This window comes from Heterocephalus glaber, unplaced genomic scaffold (assembly GCF_053883595.1).
Source record: "Heterocephalus glaber isolate CG9 unplaced genomic scaffold, H.glaber_assembly_v1.0 deba00001615, whole genome shotgun sequence".
Lineage (NCBI taxonomy): Eukaryota > Metazoa > Chordata > Mammalia > Rodentia > Bathyergidae > Heterocephalus > Heterocephalus glaber.
In genome coordinates, this window is record NW_028258386.1 from 64,208 (window position 1) to 83,634 (window position 19,427).

The 19,427-nt window shown below is 45.5% G+C and overlaps 1 long non-coding RNA gene and 1 pseudogene across 3 annotated transcripts in view; one reads left to right on the plus strand and one right to left on the minus strand.

Moving 5' to 3' along the window:
• LOC101698240 (uncharacterized) overlaps positions 1 to 10,955 on the minus strand; it is a 71,136-nt gene extending 60,181 nt beyond the window's left edge. For 2 of the 3 annotated variants that reach the window (XR_015445668.1, XR_015445666.1), the window contains exon 1: positions 10,731 to 10,955. This is a non-coding gene — a long non-coding RNA (uncharacterized LOC101698240). The remainder of the gene's footprint in view (positions 1 to 10,730) is intronic. The other variant, XR_015445667.1, reaches the window with a different exon arrangement.
• A 141-nt stretch (positions 10,956 to 11,096) lies between these two features.
• LOC147822426 (cytoskeleton-associated protein 4 pseudogene) lies at positions 11,097 to 15,296 on the plus strand (annotated as a pseudogene).
• The last annotated feature ends 4,131 nt before the right edge of the window (positions 15,297 to 19,427 follow it).

A 19,427-nucleotide genomic window follows, 5' to 3' on the forward strand; every position in this document is an offset into this window, starting at 1 on the left:
GAAAAGAAATGTTGGTGAGGGTGGGGAGAAAGTGGGACCCTTGTGAGCAGCATTATTCACAGGAGCTAAAGCTGGAAGCAACCCAAGTGTCCATCATCCACAGATGAACGAATATATGCTCGGCTTTCACACTGCTGGGACAAAACACCAGACAATTGCAACTTGAGGAGAAGAGGTTTATTTTAGCTTGCAGTTTCAGAATTTTCAGTTCATGGTCAGCAGGTTCCAAGTAAGAAGCATCATGGTGGAAGTCCAGGGCAAAGGAAAGCTGCTCAACTAATGGAATCCAGGAAGTAGTGAGCAGGGGAGAGCCCAGATAAGAGTCCCTATGGCCACACTCCCACAACCACTCAGACACATGCACGAACATGCTTTACTAATCTCCGAGGAAACTCTGAAGCTAATCCAGTTGACAACAGAGATAGCATTGCAGTGGATAAACAAAATGTGGCATGTATAAATAAGGGAATATTATTCAGTCCTAACGGAAGGTTCCACATATACTACAACATGGATGAACCCTGAGGACACTGTGCTGAGTACAAGAAAAATGTCACAAGAAGATAAATCTATATGATTCCACTTATATGAGGTAACCAAAGTGATCAAATTCAGAGAAAGTAGAATGGCAAGTGCCAGGAGTTGTAGGAGGGGGACTGCACAGTTAAGAAATTAAGGGGTACCAAGCTTCAGTTTTACAAAGTTCTGAAGATGAACAGTAATAATGGTTACACATTTTAAATGTACTTAATGCCACTAAACTGTACACTTATAAATGGTTAAGATGGTAGATTTTATATTATGTGTATTTTATCACAATAAAATAAATTTTGAGAGCTGGGCACAATGGCACATGCCTATAATCTCAGCTACTTGGAGGCTGAGGTGGGAAGATTATGAGTTGAGGCCAAGCTAGGCAAATCACCAAGATTCTGCTTCAAAAGAAAAAAGAAAAGAATCACACATTATGCACTGAGAAATAAAGGTAAACCCAACAACAGGAGATTTCTCAGAAGCAGTGAAAGATAGAAGACAGTGAAGCAACATCTTTAAAGTACTAAAAGAATAAAACTATCAATCTAGAATTCTGTAACCAGTAAAAATAACTTCTACAAATGAAGGCAAACTAAAGACTTCTTCAGAAATACAGCAGCTAAAAGAGTTCATTACCAACAAACCTGTATCACAAGATGCCCTGAAGAAATCCTTCCCTCAGAAGGAAAATTATACCATATAGAAACCTGCAACTACACAAAAGAACAGAGTTCTGGAAATACAACTACAAGGATAAATAAAATATACATGCATAACAGAAACTTTAATCGGAGAAAGCATATTCATTTACATTATTAAATATCAAGAATTTTCAAGTATTCATATCTCCCAACATGCTAGTATTCGAAAAATTCAAAGTACCTTGATTAACAGAACCCAGCTCCCATCAGACTTTCCTATACATTAGAATCTTCTGCCTTTTGTTATTTATTATTTTTATAAAAAGAAATTCTAAGGTAAAAACTATTTGCTAACAGAGAGTATGTCTTTCGAAGTCATGGATTTTAACATCTTCTGATTCTAGTGCAGTATTCTATTATTACAGACAGTGGTTTCCAAACCCTTTTGGAGGGGTTGTCTACAGAGAAAGTCCTTGAAATAAAAATATGATGGTGGTTGATATATAATTTATCTGTTTTTCGATGTCTCCAGGGAATCCTGAAGTCACTTGGAAATAATCTACAAAGACACCAAAGAATGTTTCTAGCTTTTAAGAAATCTGAAAAACAACCTTAGGTTTCAATGAGTTGCTAAGAGTATCCCAAACTGGCAGAAGAAAACTTTTCCCAAGTCTCCGTAAGGAAAATGAATTTGTCTTGCAAAGATGTCAAAGCAATGGCTGCAAAACAAAGCTTCAGAGTCAAATGTTGAAATAGGAAATGGAAAACAGTATTTGACACTCCTTTATAGTTCAAGCCTCATATGAAGGGAATGTGGTTAGTAAGAATAAAACCTCTGTAAATTAAAATCACTGATGCCAGAGAGATCACAGAATGGGAACCCTGCCGACTCTCCCTCTGAAGACATCATGTTAAATGCAATCCCCACATTCAGGTTCTTTGATGTCACAGCAGAACTTACAACTCAACACCACGTGAGAGACTTCTTCTTACCACTGTGACACTGACAATCACCCACAACATAACTCAGAACATTCCTCAAGCACAACTCCAGAGGAAGGCTACTGACTGTGATTCCAAAAGCATTCTGTAAAATGAAGACAAGACAACAGGAACATTACATGATTTCAGTATTCCCTGAGAACCATGCCAAGAAAAAGCATTCTTTCAGCACTTTACTTCAAGTGAAACCAGTAGGTAACTTTCCACTTAAATTTATCCAAATATACTAGTTAATATACCCAAGTAATGGAAAACATACACTCAAAAAAACTTATACAAATGTTGAAAGCAACTTTTTTTTTTTTTGAGAGGGAGTCTGATTATAAGTTGCCCAGGCTAGCCTCAAACTCTTCGGTTTAATTAACTCTCCTGCCTCAGCCTCCCAAGCAGAGGAGACTATGTACGTGGCCACCACCCTGGTAAAGCAGCACTATTCTTATTTTTTGGTACTGGGGATCAAACTCAGGACCTTACACTTGCAAGGCAGGCGATGGAACCAGAGCTAAATCCCCAGCCAAAGCAGCACTATTCTTAACAGACAAAAAGTAGAAACAACCCAAAGTCTATCAAGTGATGAATGGAGAAACAAAATATGCTATGTCTATATGATAAAATATCATTCAGCCCTGAGAAAGGAATGTAACACTGAAACACGCTAGAATATGAATGGTTGATGACATTCAGTGGATGAAGGCAGGAACAAAAGGCTATTATATGATTCCATTTAAACAGACAAATCCATAGGGTCAAAAATCAGATTGGTAGTTGCCAGGGGATGGAGGAAGGGACTGTTTAATGGGTATGAGACTTGTTTGTGGGGTGACAAAGTGTTGTGGAGTTCAATAGTGGTAGTGATTGTGCAGCACTGTGTCAGCTGGGAAAGGTGGTACGTGCATGTAATCACAGTACTCTAGGAGGCTGAGGCCAGAGGATCGTAAGTGTAAGCCCACTCTGAGTAACTTAGTGAGACTGTGTCTCAAAATAAACATTAAATCTTTTTTTTTTTAATTAAAAGGGCTGGGAATGTAGTTCAGTGTAAAGGCCCTAGGTCCAATCCCAGTATCACCCAAAAAAAAAAAAAGAAAGAAAATTGTGAATGTACTAGAAGTTACTGAACAGTAAATTTTGAACAGTTAACTATACACTTCAGATAAATTTGTTATACTGGGGCTGGGGATATGGCTCAGTGGTGCCCCACCTGCCTGGCAACTGCAAGGTCCTGAGTTCGATCCCTGGTACCACACAAAAAAATTTTGTTGTATGAATTTTACCTCATAAAAATGTACTTCCAAGTGCTAGTTATCTAGTACCTGTATCTCCCACTACTTTAAAAAAAATACTTTGTTCATGAACATCATTTAACTTAGTAAAATGGAATATACTGAGATTCTAGAGAAGATAAAACTACAGTGACAGTAAACTGTTTTTAATAGCTAGTATGGGGAAGTAAATAGATGTGACTTTCTTTTTTTTTTGGCAGTACTGGAGATCAAACCCAAGGCCTTTGTACAAGTTACATCCCCAGCCCTTTTTTTTTGAGACCTGGTCTTGCTAAGTTGCCCAGTCTGGGCTCAAACTTGCTATCTCCCTGCCTCGGCCTCCCAAAGTGCTGGGATTACAGAAGTGTCCCACCATGCCTAGAAGAGAAACAAATTTTTTAAGAGCTGAGAAACTATTCTGGAAGATAGTATAATGATGATATTAAAAGCCTACGAGGGGGCCAGGGATTGAGCTCAGTGGCATTGCCACCTGCCTCTCAAGTGCAAGGTCCTGAGTTCGATCCTCAGTACTGGGGGGAAAAAAGTCTATGGAAACTACAGAACTTTAAAGCACAAAGATAAATAAATAACAAAGAATAAACCTAAATAAATGCAAATCCTTACATAATCAGGAAGCACAGGGATCTCAGCACAGAATGCAGAATGTAACAAAAGCATCTAAATCTACATAACTACATGGAACCACTTCAAGAAGAGGATAGGGATTCAGCATTGACCTAAGAAATGCTGGAAAGGACCAAAGGCTCTAAAACTAAAGGTGGAAGGAAGCACCCATTAAGCTCGTTCTCTAGCTGAAGTACCTCCAATGGCACCAATCACAACTCCAAAGCCATTATCATGAACTCTTGAAATGAAGAACGAGGTAAATGGCTGGTGGATGGTGGAAGCCAGGTTTCTCACTGTAAAGTGGGAGGTTACAAATAGCAAAGCGGAGGTTAGAATGATCTGTGTGTAACAGAGGTGAAGATGTAATGAACTCAGCCCCAGCCTCATACAGGCACACATACACATACAAGTACTCACAGGTATGTGGAGATGTGCAGGTTGACATGCACACATGTACCTTCTTGTTCTGTCCTCTGAGAGCCTAGAAGCAGTAACACTTCAGTGCCAACAAACACACCCAACACCCAGACCCTAGCTTCTCATACTTTTCTCCAGCAAAAGGAACCAGGCCTCCCTGGGCATGAGTAATTATAGGACCAGAGCAAAATACACACAAGATGAGCCTTGAAGCATCTTAAGACCTCCAGGAAGCAAGAAAGTAATCAAAAATACAAATGAATGAGAGAGTACAAGAGCTGATAAAAAAATATGGTGTGTGTTTAAAGCTTTTTAAATGTATTATAGTAAAAGATATCTTGCATTAAAGGCAGATTGATCCCCCTGAAAATCCTCTCACTTGCTTCAACTTCAAACACACTTAGCCATTATTCTTGCCACTTTTCGCAGCAGTTCTGGAAGCCCTCTTTCATGAGTGTTTTTATGAGGTGTGATCATAATGACAAAGAACACCTCTACAGAGTGCCATCCAACAGCAAGACAGGCTTGTAAACACATGATATTGTGTCCTCATCCACCTTATTCACCCAATCAGGCACCTTGTAACTTCTGGCTCTTCCCCAGAGTCACAATCACCAAGAAAGGGCAACGTTTTTGAATTGATTCAGGACAGCAGGTAGCTCCAACAACACACTCAGAGACACTCAGGAAAGAGGTCTTCCAGAGCTGCTTCAGAAAGCGGCAAGAGTGGCCGGTGATGTAGCTCAGCGGCATGGTAACTGCCTGGCAAGCGTGAGGTCCATCCCCAGTACCACGAAAAAAAGAAAGTGGCAAGAGTGACAGGATAAGTGTGTGAAGCAAGAGGGAATATTTTGAGGGGGGGAGAATTAATGGCAATGTGTTTTATTGAAATAAATTTTAAAAATTCGATTCACCATATTTTTGATCTTATCTCATCCATCAAAAAGAAGGGATACAGAAGCCAACTGAAAGAGCTCCCAATGGCCAAATCTAGAATAATCCAGCCAGGGCCTGGGATTTAGCTCAGTGGTTCCACAGCCTGCCTCGAAAGCGCAAGGACTAGAGTTCAATCCCCGGTAACCAAAAACAAACAAACAAACAAAAACACTAGGGGCTGGGGATTTAGCTCAGTGGTTTTGCCACCTACTGCGCAAGCACAAGGACCCAAGTTCGATCCCCGGTACCAAAAAAAAAAAATTAGAATAATCCAGCCAACAAAACCGGTGTAGATTCCATTCTTAAGTAGTTAGAATGGAACTTGCCACTCCTGTGTAGGCTGTACATAGTGACTCTCTTCTAAAGAGGACAAAATGCAAAAGGAGAAGAAAAAGAATGACTTTACAGAGGAGAAATTACACACATCACACATAACCTCAAGCTAGGCAACTGGGGTTAACATCATACTGACAAGTTATGTACTGATATGTACCACAGTGATCTGATAAGAATGGCACTTTATCTTTGTGGTCTTCCTTCCAAAAGCACACCAATCTAACCATGAAAATACATCAGACAAATCCTAGCTAGAGAACACCCTACAAAACACTTGACCAATTATCTTTAGAAGTACCAAAAAAGCAGCGAGAGATCATCACAACCAAGAGGAGCTAAGGAGAACTAAATGTAACAGGGGATCCTGAATGGGATCGTGGAACAAGAAAGGATATTAGGAAAAAAACTAGAAATCTGAACAAAGTATGGGCTTAGTAATAAGGTACTAAGTATTGGTTCATTAATTGTGACAAATGCACCATCCTAAAGTAAGGTATTAAGAAAAGGGGAAACTGGGTGTAGGACAGACAGGAATTCTCAATATTATCTTCATAATATTTCTGTAACTTACATTGTTTAACAAATAGTTTACTTTTTAAAATGTAACATATTTATGATGAACTACATGCTTACATCTTTTTGTTTAGTGCTATGTCTCAAACCCAGAGATTGGTATATGCTAGGCAAGTGCTACACCACCATTGAGGTACATTCCCAGCCCTTACAACTTTATTTAATGCATCTAGAACACAAAAGATGCTTAAAATATCCTGGGCACCATGGCACACACCTGTAATCACAGCACTCTGAGAGGCTGAAGCAGGATGATTGGAAGTTCAAACCCAGCCTGCGCAACTTAACAAGACCTTGTCTCAAAACGGAAATGAATAAGTAAGGGCTAGGGATGCAGCTCGGTGCAAAGACCCTAAATTCAATCCCCAGCCCCCCGCTCCAGACAAAAAAAAAATCTAAAATATGATCTTTGTCCTTAAGAAACTTGTTGGCTCATTGTGAAGACAAATGCTCATGAAACAAGTGTAAAATACAAAAATAAGAAAACAAATGAATATGAAAGAAAGTATGCTAGAAATATGGAGGTGTAGAACCACAGAGGAAGGGTTCAGGAAGGAGATAAAACTTGAGTTTGTACCTTAAAATGCACTTCAGGGCACCAAAGTAAAAAAAGCAGCAAGCTACACAGGCACACTTACAAGAACAGCCAGAATAATGAATCTTTAAAAAGCTAAAAGAAATTTAAAATTTTACCCCTGAAAAGTGAAAATTGAAATGGAAGTCACAGTAGCAATGCTCAAATACTTTTAATAGTCATGTGATAGAAATAACAGTTACATCACATACCCATTTAACTTACAAGATTACCCCTGGTAAAATGTGACCAATGCTGTAGGACAGAGAAAGTGACAGCTGCTCAGTACAGCCACAACAGGAAATGCCAATATGGAAAGACAGGAAGCAGGTGGCCAAGTTCTTCCCCACAACTTTCCAAAGGACAAGTGTGTTTATGAGCTCAGTGAAGCAAAAATCTACATTCAATCCTGCAAACATTTACTGACCGTTTTCTGTGCCACATACCTTTCCTCTGTATTATCTTGTTTAATATTCACAACTCATCTACACACCTTTATTAATGTAACAGAGGCTTAATGTGAAAATAGAATGCAATGAACTGCACAGAAGCAGGAACATCAGAATTCTCCATCATCCCCAACTTTCTGATAGAGATCAGGTAACTTTGAAAAAGCAAAATACCTTAAAGGCTTAGACAGCTACACAATAATTTATTCCCCTGGCTCCTTCCTTTAGTAAAGTTTGTTGTCTCTCAGCCTTTAATATGCATGAAGACTGTGTATGATTATACACATAAAAACATCCACACTATACTTTTTGAGCAACTTATGGGATTTTCAAGCACAGTTTCCCTCCTCTGTGATTTCTGCCTGGTGCACTAGTTTGGGGACCTAACTCTGGGATGAGGCTCCCTCTGGGGTCGAAAGGCCAAATTCTGCATGGAAAACACTGCCACAATTAGATCTGAAACTGCACAGGATGCCTCGAAGTAACAAACTTTCAGTCACTTAAAGGTGTTCACACAGAAGCTGAAAAGCACTGAGAAAGTTGTTGTTTACTGGGTGAGGAGCTCCCTTAACTCAGTTCCACAGTGGGGAGACTCTGAAAACCCGATAGGAGGAAGGCAAGTAGTTGAAAGCAACAAAATGAAAAAGGAACGCAGGCAATATTGTAATCACTCGCTCTGTGGGAAGTGCCTTGCCTGGGATACAGGAGCAGCTCTTTTCCTCCTAAGACCTTGCTCTCTGCTGCATCTGCCAGGGAAGCTCTTCTGCCCTTTAGGCCACTGCGCAAACTGCTTCTCTCAAATGAGGCCTCCTCAGTCACCAACCCTCCACCCACCCCTAGTCACTCACTTGTCACATCAGCTTGTTTTGTTTTCTTCATAGTTCATATTAGGGGTCACAAACCACTTCTACAAAAGGCCAGACTGCCTGTCATCCCAGCACTCCAGAAGCTGCAGCAGGAGGATTGCTGCTAAGTTCAAGGCCAGCCTGGGCTACAGAGTAAGACCCTGTCTCCCCCCAAAAAAGTCAGATTATTGCATAAAAGCCAAATCCAGCTTGCTCCATGTTTTTGAGCAGTCTCTGAGCTAAGAATGGTTTTATATATTTAAATGGTTAGGGGAAAATTCTGAAATGAATATTTCAGGGTATAAAAATTAAATAAAATTCAAGTTTCCCTACCAAAGTTTATTTGGAAAATAGTTTATGTGCTAGTTTATGAAACTAACCCTGAAAGGATCTTGTCTAGCCTCCTGTTTATTGTGCCTCCCTCCTTCCCATACACACATAATAAAGCTTAGAGAGGATAAAAGTCTTGTCTGTTTTGTTCCCAAAATATAGCTCAATACTTAAAAATTCTGGAACAAAATGAGGGCTCAATAAATATTTAATAAGCAAATTAATAAACGGCCCATAAATGTCACTCTGAGGAGTTTAAACTTGAACCTTCAGCCATTATAGGTTTTATGATTTGCATAAAAACCTTGCAGAAAAGGACAAATATTCTAGTATAGAGAACCACACAGCTTAATGTAACAATGGTCAACAACCAGCCCAGGACGCTGGGATTCTTCATCAAACTACAGACTACAGGGTTTTGCGGTCCTAAGATTCTCTCAACCACTGCAAGGTGTCACAGCATGGTCACCTGATGGTGCTCCTGATTATTTTAAGATGAAATGTAGTACTGTTTCTTATAGCTAGTACACAGCACCAACACTATGCCAAAATGCTCACAATTACAACATATCTAGATCACAGGCTAATGAATGTTCAATATGTAAATTTTTCCTATGCTGCTGATCAACAATCTATTCTGTAAGCAGCTGAAAATTTTTTAGAAAAAGGTTACCACCCACAGATGAGAATCAGCTTTTTAATCTTTCTATACTAGCCAGAGAGTGGGTGTGTGATTTCAAAAAAATATAAGCCAACTCTGTTGGTGGAGGACAAGGTATTGTTGAGTTAAATTCCCACCTATAAGCATTGTTTGTTATGTGACACTAGTAAAACTACCACCTACTCACAATTTTGAGTCTCAATTTTTCAAATCTACAAACTGAGAAAAAAATGTACCTTCATCCTAGAGGGATTTTCTGTCACTAATATTTCCACACAGTTAATGTCTGCAATGACTTCTATGCACGGGTACCTCAAAAAGACAAGGGTTAGGTTTAACCAATTGCTTCCCCAATATCTAAGATACTGAATAGAAGGCGTAAACAAATCAAAAGTTTTCTTTACCTTAAAGCTGCACCTGCCCTGGGTGGTTAGCAATGAACTAATTTAGGAATTCAGACCTCACAGAGATGCTTATAGCACAGGTACTTCTGCCACGCATCTGACTCTCAGCAACCATTTTGGATTGGGGGGGGTCGCCTTTCTATTCTCTACGGCAGCCTGCGAACAATGGCGAGGGTCTTCTGAGACGAGTATGTAATGTGTCACCAAAGCTTGGCCATCAGCTCCAGCAGGCTGCCGCAAATTCACCTAGAGGGCCCTAGGTGAGCGTGTCAGCGCTCTGGAGGACCGGGTCATGCCAACCACGGGACCAACGCTGCACACACCTTTGCTGGCTGATCCGGGCTCTTTGGGGAGGCCAACTCGCGAGGCTTCCCCTTTCCAGAGGGGTGACATAGCCCCGAGGCCCAGTCCACCCGCGCCACCACGTCCTCGTTCTCGCAGGACAGCGACCCCTCCCCCTTAAACGCCAAGTTCAGAAACAAAACAAGAGGTGCGAACTGGTTTCAGGTGGCGATGGCCTTGCCCTGGACGCCAACTTCTGGGGATGCGGGGCAGGCGAGGGCTCCCAGGATCTCGGACCCCACAAGGAGCTAAAACCCAGACGGCCCCGGGCGTCGGCCCCACTCCTCTGCCAGCCCCTCCCTCGCCTCGGCCCAGACCCGGTGCAAGCGACAGGGGTGCGGGGAAACGGGGTGCGGAGAAACGGGAAAGGGTGGGAAAAGGAAAAGGGTGCGGGGAGGGTTAGGGTGCGGGGAAAAAGGAGGTATGTGAGGGAAACGGGGTGAGGGATGGAAAAGGGGGTGGGGGTGGGGGGACGGGGCGCCAGAAGGGAAAGGGGATGGGGGGAGCGGGAGAGAAAAGGGTGCGGGAATGGAAAGGAAGTGCAGGAAGGTAAAAGGGGTGCGGGGGAAAGGGTGGGGTGGGAAAAGGGGTACAGGGCCGGGGTTGGGGAGGGGTGTCAAGGAACGAAGAGGTTCGGGAGTTCGGGAAGGGACGCCGCGGTCGCAGTGACAGCGGCGGAGTCGCGGGCAGCCAAAGCCGGGGACGTAGGCCGGGCGGCGGCCGCGCCACCAGAAGACGCCCCCAGCCGCCCCCTCTAGCCTCGCCCCAATACCCCACCAGGCGCGGGGATGCACACTCACCGGCGGGCAGCAGAGGGCAGCCGGCGTTTCGCAGCGCCGTCTCGAGCGCTCAGCCCCCGGCTCCGGCCGCGGCCGCCACGCCGGGTCCATCCCCCATACCCTCCTGCTGGCCCTGCCCCTGGCGCCTCAGCCGCCGCCGCCTCGGCCCGGCACGAGGAGCACAAGCGAGACTGAGCGCGCCCCCGCCACCCACAGCCTCCGCCCCCGCCGACAACGCATGCGCGAGGCGGTGCGTCGGGGCGTGCGCACGCCGCTGGGGGCGGGGATAGGCCGTGGCCTCGTGGTCCCGCCCACCCGCGCAAGCGCTGAGTCGGGCGCGGGAGGACCGGGTGAGCGTCTCGCTCAGCTAGAACATGGACGCGTGGAGTAGTCCCTTTGGAGTGGAGTACGGCCGAAGCTCTTTCTGCGCGCAGGTCGTCTCCCCCTTGTCCCGCTTCCCGAGTCCGTGTTTTCGCTCTTGGGGGCACCGGCAGCTGAGCCCTCGTCCTCCTGAGGTTTGAAAGCTGGCGGAGAAGGGAGCGTTCCACGCGGAATTAGATCGAGTTAAATATGTAATTTCTGATCGCTCCTCCGGGGGACGCATGGTGCCGGGCGAGCTTTGTGGGGGAATTAGTGGAGGACGTTAGGCAGAGGCTGAGTCTGGAAGAGCCCACTAGGGCGAGGGCGAGGGCGTTGCTGAGAGCGCAGAAAAACCAGAGCGAGTGAGGTATGGGTTTCCCGAAGATTCAGAGGGTCTTCGGCGTGGTTACAGGAGATTACTCAGCAGTGTGAAGCGGGACATGGTCTCACGGTTAGGGCAGGTCGTGGTCGAGTAACAAAACCAAGGCAATGAACCCCCAGGGCTTGGTGGGTTGATAGATCTAGAAAAAGAGCAAGTGGCAAGGCTGGCTCAGATGTGAGGTGGTGGGAGGTGCATTTGTAGATCCCGGAGCATCAGAGAGACCCCAAAGGAGAGGGACTCAAGGTGGATGATAATCCTAAACATGATAAAACAATAATACCTTTAGAAGAAAAAGCCTTTGTGATCTTGGGATAGGCAGAGATCTCTCAGGACACAGCAAGCATGTACCGTAAATGAGATTATTTGTAAGCTGAGCTTTATCAGAATTAAAAATTCCTGTTCTTTGAAAGACACCATGAAGAAAAAGGAAGTCCCAGATGGCAAGAAGAGTTTGCAATAGAATGTAGTTGACAAAAGTCTATCTGAGGGCCGAGGATTTAGCTCAGTGGTTCCGGCACCTGCCTTGCAAGCGCAAGGTCCCGAGTTCGATCCCCATTACCAAAAAAAAGAGTCTGTCTAGAAGCCAGGCATGGTGGTGCACGCCTGTCTTCATAGCACTCAGGAGACCGAGGCAGTAAGATTGCCATGAGTTCGAGTCCAGCCTGGGCTACATAGTTCAAGGCCAGCCTGAACTACATAGCAAGACCCTATCTCAAAAAAAAAAAAAGCCTGTCTAGAATATATAAAGAACTTTTTTTTTTTTGGCAGTGCTGGGGATCAAACCCAGGACCTCACACATACTAAGGTACCAGCTCCACCATGGAGCTGCACTCCCAGGCCTTAAAGAACTCTTACAACTGAATAAGACCACTCAATAAAACAATAGGCAAAGAGTTTTTAGTAGATGCTTCATAAAATATAAAAATGGCCAATATGCAACAAAAACGTTCTTGACCCATTTAGTCCTTATCACAGTGACGTGACACTGCCCTTACAGGATAGCTAACCCCAACCGTGGCACTTTTGTCTCCTTTACCATACTGAACCTTCCAGTGAAGACAGTAACAAGGTATATACTTGCACTTAACACAATCCAGCTTTCCTGAGTACAGCCAAATACAAGGAGTGCTTCCCTGAAAGAGGACGACTGATCCTCTCCACTGTGGCAGTAGATTGGTTTCCCCTTAGGAATCAGGATTGGTCTCCCCAATCCCTGACTCCCTTTTTGGCAATGGATTCAGGGCAGGGTTGCCCAGGTGTCCAGGCATCTTGCTGAGGTGCTACTGCATTTCAGCTAGGAACCCTAGACCAGACAGCCTCTGACCCTTTCTCCTTCCAAGCAAAATGAACAACCTGAGTGTGCTGCTTGCAGTTCTATCCATTCCCTGCTGGCTTTTCTTTCTCCATTGCCCTTTGGGGATACCTAGAAAGGGGCTGTAGTGTGGGGACTGGGTTCGCGAAGTGCCTGCACTTTGGGCAGAACCACTGGAAATTGGGCTGTTATGCAGGCCTGAGTTTTCTCTTCCTCAGTTGGCTGTGCACAGGCATAGGAGCCATGATCTTGGGCCACGTCCTGTGAGACTTTTTACACCTTCAGGGTCCCTTGGAGTTACCTAAGGTCATCCACCCCACTTCAGCTTGGTGTTAGAGTGTTCTGTGCAAATGCAGTTGACAGCCCATGGGTCACGTGAGTTCACTTTGCAATGAGAAGCTCAGGTCACAGGGGCTTGTGGCCTGTGGCCTGTGGCCAAGTGTTCAGGGCCTGTCAAGTCCCAGCATACCTGAAGCTGTCTGCTAAGAGAAGAGAACCTATCCACGGAGGAAAGCAGCTTTGCTTCACAATCCCAAGGGTGTGCACTGTGAGCCACTATGGGTGGTGGCCAAGACTCCAGGCAGCATTTCTCAGCCAGGCTCACAGTGGAACTCAGCTGCTTTTCAGAGCTTTGGCTCCAGGAGTTTCTCTCTGGACAGAAGGACATTGCAAATGCTCATCATCTGTGCATGGCTAAGTCTGCAACCTGAAGCTCCCCACATGCTTCAGTGTGGCTGGGAGTACCCAGCCGATGCCTTTATATCCTTAGTTTGACTAAAGTATTGCAAGGTAGCTCACTTCTCACCCCAAGTCCCAGATGCCACCATGCCTTCACTGAACAAAGGGACCCCACCGGCTGCCAGCTCTGCACTGCACTCTTCGTGCTGTACTTGTGGGTGCTCTAGAGCTGGGGCACACACAACATCCTGCAGGAAGTGTGGCTGCACTTTGAGCCGAGCAGGGGCATGTTCGGTATGGAGCAGAAGGTACAGTTGCTGCAAGCCACGTTTGGGATATTGGAGTCCGACCTGAGGAACTCCCAGCACAAACGATTTCACAGAGAAACCAGGGAAGTGAGAGGACAGCAAGGTCAGCTGCATTGGTGAGGTCCTGCAGAAACTGCAGAAGGAGATGAAGTCCTCTCAGATTCAATCCACATAGTGAAGGACACTGGTGAAGGCAACTTCATGTCCCTGAAGCACACGGTGGAGGAGAGGTGACAGAACTCAACAAATCCATCCGTGACATCACTGTTTTCACCAATTGCAGAAGCAGATCTAGGGTGAGGTCAACAACGTGAAGGCAAAGGTGGAGGAATCCGAGGGGAACAAGCAGGAACTGAAGGCCATGTTGCAGGAGATGCAGAGCTTGGCCAAGTCCCAGAACGAGGACCTAGCAGCCCTACAAAGCTCCCTGCAGGCCATGGAAACCAAGGTGTACAGTGAGGTGTAGGAGCTGGTGAGGCTGAAGCAGGAGCAGCAGGCCTTCAAGGAGGTAGCTGAAGCCGAACGCCTCACCCTGCAGGCCCTCACCGAGAAGCTGCAGTGCTCAGAGAAGTCTGCCTTGCACCTCCCAAATGAGGTCAGGAGGAGCTGGCCAGCTCAGGGCCAAGGCCCTTGGGCTGGAGGGGATGAAGTCTGGACACAGGGCACCCTGGACTGGCTGTTGCAGAAGGGCCGGGCCCTGGACTTCAGGCTGCAGGGTGTGGAGTCGGGTGTCCACACCCTACAGGAGGCCTTTGCAAGCTTGGCCGAGAGCCTGCTGTCACTGATATCCAGGAGCATGAGGCCTGCAGGGCTGGGGCCCGAGGTGGACAGGGACAGCCTGGCCAGCACAGTGCAGAGCCTGGGTGAGGCGCAGCTGGACGCTCTATGGCAGCCTGGGGAGCTGAAGAGAAACACACGAGCATGTGCCCACACCACTCAGGGAGGACCTGGCCACCTGGCCACTAACCCCAGACCTACTCAACAAGCTGTCTTCACTGGACGCCTTCAAGGCCTCAGTGAGCCAGGTGGAGTCAGATTGATGACGCTCAGGTCTGCCGTGGACAGTTTGTTCGTGTACTTGGTGAAAATTGAAAGAAAGGAGCACACCCTGGAATCCTCCAAGGATCTGCTAGACCTGAGGAGGAACCTGGACAGGTTGTTTCTGAAAGTTGAAAAGATTTATGAAAAAGATCTAAGCGAATTGTGTGGGCAGGAGCGGATTTATAGTCTGGTTTTTCATGACCAAAAAATTGTGTTTCCTCCCACGTGTGCACCCTCAACTTCTGGTCCCCCTGGAGAGCAGCAGTTGTTAGGCCTGCAATTCCATGCCTGGTTAACTTATTCACAGTGATCACCACAAGCGGAGGTTGGTGTCCTGGAGGCCCGGCCCCTGGGCACAGCGGAGGCCCTCAAAGAGCACGAGTCTGGTGTCAGGAAGATGGCAGTGGCTGCAACCAAGGATGTGCAACAGTGGACTAACCCTAACCTCAGAAACCCTGTCTGGCTGACAGATTTCAAATTTTAAAAAATTAAATTTAAAAATGGGAGACTTTTTCTAATTGTCTTTTTTTGGGGGGTGTTGAGACAGGGTCTCACTGTGTAGCCCAGGCTGGCCTTGAGCTTGTGGCACTCCTGCTGCAGCCTCCTGAGTGCTGGGATTACAGGTGCATGCCACCACACCCAGCCTTTTCTCATGCTCTTTAAGGAAAATTAATTTCCCTTTTTTTCCTACTTCTGGCCAATGTTTTTGTGATGTCTCTCTTGCTCCTTGTCTTCCTCTTAAAACTGGTTGAAACTCCCAGATGTCAGCTCTAAGTTGAGAGCAGGGGCTCTCCTCTCCATTTTCAACAAATCAGCTGCTTGGGGGTCACGTGCTTGAGGTCACCTGGTGGTCTGGATGCTTCCCATTCCCAAATCCTCTGGTGATGTCAAAGGTAACTACGCAAAGAACCCGGGATGTGGCAGGCCAATTGCCCAGAATCCCTGGTGCCCTTCAGTCCCTGGTGGCTGACCTGAGGGGTGTGTGGGGGGAAACACCAGATACTGCATAGGTTTAGATCCCAGAAAGGAGGGTGGGTTCTTCCAGAAATGATTCTGAGTGCTGTCCACGGAGTGATGGTGTCTCCCAGGCAACAGAGGCCAAATTATTTTAACAACGTTGTCTTAGAAGAGGTCTTCAGTCAGAGCCGACGCTTTCTGTTGGTGGAGGGAGCACCTTGCGTATCTGTTTTCTGTAACCCCTTCCCTTTGAGCTATGGTGTTCTTTAATGGCTGTCTTGGCCTTGCAGAAAACAAAAACAAAAAAACTGAAAGTAAAAGAAAAGAAAAATACAGGTTTGTCTACTCTGAAGTGAGCTGTATGGCTTATTTACAGTATTAAATTCTTAAACTTTAGAGCTTTGTTTAAAGAAATTAAAATAAAATGGAGTATTCCAAGATAACAAAGACATGATCACTCAAGACCACACTTTCTTTAGAGATTTGATGAGGCATCTGTCGTGCCTGGACTACTGCTATCTTCTGTCCCACTGGAAATATGGTCACCGTGTTAACTATGTGAGAGAATTAATCTAAGAAAACCCAAAACCGATGCAGAAAAAAGTTTAAGAATTTTTTAAAGCCAAGTGGGTGGACCTGTAGTCCCAGCACTCGGGAGGCCAAGGCAGGAATATGACCACCAGTTCAAGGCTAGCCTGGACTACACATTGAAACCTTGTCTCAAAAAATAAGAAAAGAATTTTAGGTGGACGGGTAGGGGGTTTTTGCTGTGTTGCCCAAGCTAGCCTCCAACTTGTGATCCTCCTGCCTCAGCCTTCTGAACAGCTGGGATTGCAGATGTGCACCACCATCCATGGCTTACCTGAATATTCTGTTCCACTCAGATCCCTATCAGGCAGGGTTCAAACAAGCAGAGCCAGGAGGTGCGGAGGTGGGGCTGGGGAGGTCTCAGGCAGATGTGAAATCCAGGAAGTAGCCTGGGCTTCCCAAGCATGGCCGAGGCTGCTGTCCTCACATGGTCTTTTGGGGAGGCTGCACCCTTTCTGCTGATGTAATCAGGCCCAACCAGATGATGTAGGATAAGCTCCCTTACTAAAGTCAGGTTGGGTCGCCTGCACAAATACTTTTATGGCAGCAGTGAGACTTGGTTTTGCTTTGCCCTGCTCAAGCAGGAATGCAGGGCCTTGCACACTTGAGGCAGACGCTGTACCACTGAGTTACACTCCAGCCCTAGACTTGTGGTTGAATAATTGGAGACTAGTCTACTCAAGTTGACCAAAAAGACTATCACATAAATATTACTCAAGAGGATGAAAACATTCGTCTATCCCAGTGCAGTAGTATGAGGGGTACCTGTAGTTCCAGCTACTAAGAAGGCTGAGGCAGAGGGATCACTTGAGCCAGGGAGTCTAGAGCAAGTCCAGAAACATGGTGAGACTTTGTCTCTTTTTTTTAAAAATGGGGGGAGGGGATACACATTTACATTCAGACTTGTACAAGAACAGTATCAAAAACTGGAAACAAGTCAGTTACCTATCAATAGGTAAATTAAGTTCATGCAGTGGAACATTGCTCATCAGTGAAAAAGGATTGTCTATCTGTACACTCAACCACATGGATGAATCTCAAAATCATACTGAGGGACAGAGTGAAAAACGAGTATATGTTGCCTTGTTCCATTTATATAAAATTCTAGGAAATGTGAACTGATCTGACAGATCAGAAGTTGTCTGGGAGCGGATGTGAAGGGAGAGAGAAACAAAGGGACACAGAGACTTTGGGGATGGTGAGAGAGACCTGATTCTTGATCCTGGCCATGGTTCTGTGAGTGTGCACATAGGTCAGGACTCGGTGCACTGTGTATTTTAAACAAGCGCAGTATATTGTATGTACAGATACATAGGAGTCCTAAGTAACATTATTAAGGGAGAATTAGGTGAAATTAGCAGATTAGAAGCAGCAGAAGAGCAGATTAGTAAACTGGAAAGCAGGCAGCAGGAAGTATGTAGATGAAAGCACAGAAAGAAAGCTTGGTGTGGTAGCACGTAATCCCAGCACTCAGGAGGCTGAGGCAGGAGAGTCACTGGGAGTTCAATGGCCAGCCTGAGCTACATAGTGAGACCCTGTCTCAAAAGAACAAAGGAAAGAGAGAAACCCAGAAAAGAGCAATGAAGGTGTGGAGGTGCAGTAAGATGTGGGTCTGTGGGAGGGAGACCAAAGTGAGGAAATAGGGCCAGAGTGGCTGGTACAACATGGCCCTGGGTTCAAGCCCTACACCCCAAGTTGAAGAGACAGTGGAGCTGCTGCTGATTATAGAAATGACTCTGGCTTGGATGCAGCAACACCCAGCTTTAAGACTCATCCAGTACATTGGAAGCATGCAGAAGCAAGAACCTCACCCATTCTGCAGAAGCTCCCTCCCGACAGAAGCCAGATGCAGAAGTCAAGCATCAGCTACACACAGCACCTGAATTTTGTTACTCAGGGTGAAGTACAAAGCCCATTATAGTAATTAAAATATGTGTTAGCGGATACAGAAATCCGCAGGGCTGAAGTAAAATGCCGAGCCACACTTTTGTTTTGGCGCTATGCCTGATGGGAGGCATGTGGCACAGATGGTGATTGTGGTTAGACTGACAGATCTCTAAACTCTGCTGCTTTTTGTTTTAAGGAAAAGACATTTTAATGAGGACACCCAGGTGAAAACGTGCCTGGAACAAGTGCTCAGGCTGGAATGCACTCAGCGCAGCCCTGGGCTCCATCCCCAGTGCTGCAAAACAGGAGAAATGGGAAACCACTCAACATCGAGAGCCCTGAGTGAAATGCAGTAGAAATCAAATGAAAGTACCAGTCAACAGGGATGGCAAGAGCTAACAGTAAAAACCAGGCATATCAAACATGGGCAGGGACCTAGGGGAATTGGAAAATCTTGTACACGGCAGTGGGATGGCAAAGAGGAGCCTCCATCTTAGATTTTACAGTTTCTTTAAAAATGAAACATTCAGGCCAGGGATTTAGCTCAGTGGTTTCACCACCTGCTGCACAAGCACAAGGACCTGAGTTTGATCCCCAATAACAAAAAAAAAAAGAAAAAAGAAACATTCAAGCCACGGATTTAGCTCAGTGGGACCGCACCTGCCTCAAAAGTGCAAGGTCCTGAGTTCAATTCCTGGTAGTGGAAAAAAGAAAAGAACCATTCAAGTCGGGCACACACCTTCAAACTTAGGGCTTCAGGAGGCCCAGGCAGGAGGATCACAAGTTCAAGCCCAACCTGGGAAATTTAGTAATTTAACAAGACTGTCTAAGTAAATAGGGATGTAACTCAGTGTGAAGGCTCTGGGTTCAATCCAGTACTGCAAAGTAATTCATTCATTCATTCACCTACCCCATGATTGAACACTGCTGTCTCAATTCTTAACAAAAGGAAAGAAACAATATCTATATGAGGAAATGAACATATATGTTCTGTAATAGATTTTTTTGGCAACAGTTAACCAGAAATAACACAAAAGTTCATAAGTTGATGAATGGATAGCTGCTATATCCATGAAATAGAACATATTTAGCAATTTTAAAAAATAATCTGAGCCATTTGTGGTGGCACACACCTGTAATCCCAGCACTCTGGGAGGCTGAGCCAGGAGGAGGACTGCAAGTTCAAAATCAGCCCAGGGAATTCA